Genomic DNA, 6,000 nt, shown 5'->3' with positions numbered 1-6,000 from the left:
AAAGAAGAGCCCATTCATAAGTCGAGTGGTAAAATTTGAGTGCCAAGTGATAGCCCGTAGATGGGATGGTCACAAAGACCCCGATAATTCCACATAATAACCAAAGATCAAATTTCGATTTAAGGTAGATTATACACAGGAGACAGAACGATCTGCCAAGTGATAGGACTGTTTTCTCCTACCCTAGGATGTACCCGAAGAAAGTACAGCTGGCTTTTTTTGCAACACCCTGAGCAGCATTTGGTGTTATGTTAAAGGTGACGGGGGTGCAAGGGATCATGCATCCAAGAAGGCCACAGTTTGGCATTCATTTGGAGCATGTCCTTAGAAAGGGCCACTATGCAAGTGAACATGCTGACTGGAGTTGGGCTCCCTGACCATATCCCACTATTGAGAGACAACCTACTACAACAGCAGTTTTGGAGCAGTTGGTATGCAACCCAGGAAATCTATGCACTGCTTTGCCTTGTGATGCAGATTAAACTTGTTCTTCTTTGCGTCTCCTTATAGCACACTTAGGGCTTTTGCATAGATTTGACCAAAACCCTGTCAGCTGTGGCAAAATCTGGTCACTTATGCCTGTGGTTGCTATGAATGCGGTTGTCCTTACTTGTCATATCCTCAAAGGGCCAGTGAAGTGCATGCTTGGTACTATTAAAACTATTATTGTTATGGGGTATAGATCTTGACTTCTACGATCGGGTAATTGCATGTACACATGCATCAAGAAAGCGGATACTAAATTGATGCTACAGCCACACAAACCATTTGCGCTGGTAGGAAATTCCACGATATTTATCAATATTACTTGAGTTCACTCAAAAATGAGATCAATTAAGCATTTAATGCCTGTTAGACCTGACACCCTTGGCATGGTTTTCCCCCATTTTTTTGCCTCTGCCTCCTGTATTTTTGATGCTGTACTGGATTTCGTTTTTGCTGGTTTAGATGCTTTGGACACTCTGCCACTGCTGATCAGTGCCAGAGTGTAAGTGCTCCCTATGTAAATTGTCATATTGATTGGGTATACCTGATTGGCATATTTGTATCACCATGAAGTCCCTAGTCAAGTGCACTGTGTGTGCCAGGGCTGGTGATGACAGATGCTACTAGTGGGCCTGCAGCGCACATTGCGCCACCCACATAAGTAGCCCTAAAATGGTGTCTCCGGCCTGCCAGAGCAGTGCCTGTGTGCAGTCAGTGGACTGCCATGTCCGCCTGGCCAGTGTCCCCACTGGCTGGGCCTAACCCTTCCCTGTCTGTGCACATTAGTCACCCTTATGGAAGGCTCAAGGTACCCCCCTGGGCAGGGTGCAGTGTATGGGTAAGGTAGAGCATGTACTAGTGCAGGTAACATGCTCTGGTAGTGAGCAGCAGCCATTTTGTGTGCTCACTGCTGCAAGGTTATCTTGCTCCATAGACTAACATGGGGGAGGCTGGTCCCAATGGATACCAGCCTATCTTCCCATAGGAACAAGATGGGACATAAGTGATTGATATCCCTGAACTCAGAATTTAATAACACATCTTTTTGGAAAGGTTGTTTTTAAATTCTGTGTTTGAGAATAGTACTTTTAGAAAGTGGCTGTTCTCTTGTCTAACCTTTCTGTGTGCCTGGGCCTGCTTGTGGATTGACTGTCTGGTTTGAGGGTGACAGAGGCTGCAGAGCCCCCAGGAGGTTGTCTGAGTAAGCCCGTGGTTGAAAGGATGCATCTGCTGCCAGGGAAGTGGGAGGAGATAGCACCTGGGAGTGAATAGGGCTGTGCCTGCCTGACCACAATGCTGGCTCCACCTCCCGCTGGGAGACTGTCACCTCTGTCCCTCACACTGAAAGAAAGAAGGAAGCCAGGAAGCCCAAGGGCTCCAGCAACACCCAGAACTGGTTTGGACCGGGCTCAGGGCCCACTTGCACAAAGACTTCAAAGACTTTTAGTGGTATAAGAGAAGGACCCCTGACAACAGAAAATCAGATTCTACAATCAAGAGGAACCTCTGCTGGAAGAAGGACCGCTGGAGAACTGAAGGAAGATTGCCTTGCTGTGTGCTTTAAGGGCTGACCTGTTCTGCTGACCAACTGAAGCTGAGGAGAAGAGAGAATTTGCTGTGTGCTGTGTCCCCACTTGCTTGAACTACAGAGACTTTGCTGTGTGCTGTGTCTTTTAACTGAATCTCCAAGGGCCTGAGAAGAGCTGGCCTCCTGTCCTGGAACCCAGGGTCAAAAAGTTCCATTGCAACTGAAAACGCTCTGAAGATCGTGCTGCAGATTGGTTGAGGTCGTGAGTTTTTACCTGCGTGCCTGGGGCCGAGATCGGTGTGCTCATCGGCACGCATTCCATGAGGTCTGGGAGATCGTGGTGTCTCTGCTCGTGGGCTGTGGCCCAAAGAAGATCTGTGATCGTGAGGGCGGTCTATTGCGACCTACGCCCCCAGAAACCCTGTGCCGCCAAGTACCCATCTTACACGGGGCCTGGGAACACCCTACGCAGTCTGCTGTACCTTGCCGGTACAATAGAAGCCAGAGCGAGCCCGCTACTCTCTGATTGGAGGAGAGAGCCGAGCCCCCTCACTAACGCCGCAATGGGATTGGCCCGAGCGCTGACGAGTCATCGCTGAAGATGGGTGGTGAGTGGTTGCCGGCGTTAGCGTCATCGAGGGCCTGCCCCGGGAGCCGCACTGCCATTGGCTGACTCCCGGGTGAGTGTGGAGGCTTGCCGAGAACGCCGCGACCGGATTGGCCCACGACGTCATCACCATTGAGAGCCGCGACCAGCGAGGGATCCAACGTCGAGTCCTCTCCGGGACCCGATCTCACCGAGTGCGAGTTCACAGCCCCTGGCCTGTTGTCCCTGCAAAAAAGTGCTTCTTGATCTCCCCGCCGCTCGTTGGATTGTCGAGAGCGGGCGGCAGAGCAGTCGGGACCGGCCGGGGCTGTCGCTGAAGGCTCCGCCTATGCCGAGGCTCCTAGAGTAAACACAGCAGCGAGGGGAACGGGGTAATAACCTCCTGATATTGCGTTGGCTAATAATTTGAAGAGCTGACTGAAGTATATAGATCAGTGATAGTATTTTCACTACTGATTTAAAGTGACACTGAGAATGATTCGTTTTTAAGAGTAAGAACTTCCTAACATTAATGCAACCATCAAGATTAAGTGCAACTATTTGCTAATGAAGTAACCATCGAGTAACTGTTGATTTTTACTGCTGCAACTAGATAAAGTTATATTTTTATAAATATACGTACCTGTGTGGTCTCAGTTTGTGGTGGATTGGGGATCATTGTTTGTGTTAAGTGCACTTATTATACACATTGCCTTGGGGATAAGCCCGTCTGCTCAGGCCAAGCTACCTAGAGGGTGAGCAGGGGTTATCTACTGTGTGTATTCCTTCACTCTGACTAGAAGCAAGTGTCCCTACTTGGTCTAAGGTACTTACCTCTGCCAATTAGAGACCCCCAGATCTAACATCGTTGGACAGCGGTGTGGATTTTGAACTAATATTTGCACTTGACCTGCAGTGATTTCTTGTACATCACTAGTCTAGTTTAGCAGCACAAGATTTGTCTTTTTAGTGAAACCTATTTTTGAAAGTCTAGGAAGCATCATGTCTCAGAAAGCAGTAAGCGAAGGAGTAGAATTGGAATTTGAAATTCAGGAGTTGCTCATCTATAAAAAGGAGCAGCTGAAGCAATTCTGCAAATAGCTTGGATGCCCAGTGAAGGGCAGCTCAAACAAGGAAGAGCTACAGAAAGCTCCAAGGGCCTGGTGGGAGGCCAAACATGTTGTTTCAGAAGATGTTACTGGAGAGGGAGGCACACAGGAGAATGCTTTTGAATCCGGTGATTTGGCAGCAACCACTCCAGTAGGGTTATTTCTCCAGAGGAGCTGGACGATAATCAGAGAGCTAGGGCCCATGAGATTGAGCTTTTTAAACTCAAAGCCCAAGCAGAAGAGAGGAGACCGCGCCTTGAAAGTGAAAAGGAGGAGAGGAGGAATGCTCTTGCTTTTGAAGAGAGGAAACTCCAGTTGGCTCATGAGTTAAGCATGAGGGAGCTGAACATTAAAGCTAAACAGGTGGAGTCCAGTCCTAATGGTGTCAGCGCACAGCCAGTACAGGCGGGTAAAGTATACATACCAAAAGATCTGGTACAGAATTATCAGAGGGGTGAGGATATTTATGCGTGGTTTAGATTGTATGAGCTTGCCTTGAAGATGAATGAAGTGCCTGAGAAGAGTTGGGGGGCTGGTTTGTGGAAGCATTTTGATGCCTCTGGGAGGGATGTCTTGGCACCCTTAGAAGCAGCAGGTACTTTATCCTTCCCCGCTATGAAGGAGGCTTTATGCCTCAGGTACGGGCTCACTCCAGAACAGTACCGCCAGAAGTTTAGGAACTTCAAGAAGCTTGATTCTAGTACTTGGGTGGAGTGTGTGAGTATGTACACGCGTGCACTGGAGGGTTGGATAAAGGGCAGCAAAGTTACTGATTATGTGGGGTTGTGTCACTTGATTAGTTGGGAGCACTTGAGTAGTATATGTGTTCCAGAGCTGCGCCAGCATCTTTTAGACAGCAAGTTAACTGATCCCAGTGAGCTTGCTAAGGAGGCGGACCGCTGGACTAGCACCAGGGTCCACAAGGGGTTGGTAAGTACCCCAGCCAAATGTGGACAGGGTCCCCAGCAGAAGAGTGGGGGGGACAAGGGTAATCAAAAGGAGTCTTCTAAAGGGCCCCAAAATAGTTCCCAGGAGAAGGAGTCTCAACCCCCCCAAAGCCTAAAAAGTCCTGGCCCCATAAGGGCAAGCAGGACAACAGGTCCCCGCCTACTTGCTATGCATGTAGGGAGGTGGGGCACATTTCCCCCCAAATGTCCAAACAAACCTCCAGCACCCACTGGTGCTCCAACCCCGGGGTTAGCCAGTGTAGCTTTGGGAGGGGATTTGATTTCCAGTGGGGGGGGAGGGGTTAGCAGTGATGACCCTTGTCTCTTTAGGAGACCAAGAGATGGCCCAGGAAACCTTGCTGCCCCTTAACACTAAAAAATATGGGCAGAAGGTGATCATCAATGGAAAAGAGATAGAGGCTCTGAGAGACACAGGGGCCAGCGTGACATCTGTCAGGTGTCAGTGGGTGTCTGAAGAGCAGATGATTCCCAATGTACTACGTCCTGTGGTGGCAGCTGACAGTTCAGTGCGCCTCTGCAAGTTGGCACATGTTCCCTTTGAATGGGGAGGAGTCTCCGGTATTTTGGAAGTTGTTGTAAGTGATGCCTTGCCTGTAGATTGTCTATTAGGTAACAACCTGGAGAGCTCTCCATGGAAAGATGTGGAGCACAGAACTCATTTGGAAATGTTGGGCTTGCCTGCGTGGATCTGTGTGACCACACATGCTATGGCAGCCAGTAGGGGTGGATTAGCAGAACTGGAGCCTGGAACAATGGCCCAGAGACCTGCCAAGAGAGAAAGGGGTAGAGGGCATGAGAAACCAGCCCCCGCCGTTCCCACGGTCCAGGAGGAACCAGAACCTGAGGGGGATGCCCTGGAACCTACAGGGGAACAGGTGGCCGAACTGGGGGAATTGCCTGAGCTGTCCCAGTGGCAGCAAGATGGTGTCCCTCCAGGGAAGAATTCTGCCAGGCTCAGAAGGAGTGCCCTTCTCTCATTGGTGTGCGGCTGCAGGCCTGGGGTCCAAGGAACATTTGATTTACTGGGAAGATGACTTACTTTATAGTGAGTTTAAGTTCACTGAGCCGGGTGCAGCCCGTGTGCTGGTGGTACCAGAGCGCTTCAGGAACTTCCTACTGGGTCTGGCTCATGACGTGCCTCTCGCAGGACATCTGGGGCAAAACAAGACCTATCACAGGCTTGTCACCCACTTTTACTGGCCCCAGATGAAGAAGCACGTCGCTGCCTTTTGTAAGTCTAGCCAAACTTGTGGAGTGGGGTGGTGTGGCTCACTGGTTAGAGGTGGCTGACCCGGGAGCAGAAGTTGGCCGGGACCAGGGTTC

This window comes from Lissotriton vulgaris, chromosome 1_1 (assembly GCF_964263255.1).
Source record: "Lissotriton vulgaris chromosome 1_1, aLisVul1.2, whole genome shotgun sequence".
NCBI classification, from domain to species: Eukaryota; Metazoa; Chordata; class Amphibia; order Caudata; family Salamandridae; genus Lissotriton; species Lissotriton vulgaris.
Note: the sequence above shows the minus strand (reverse complement) of the source record.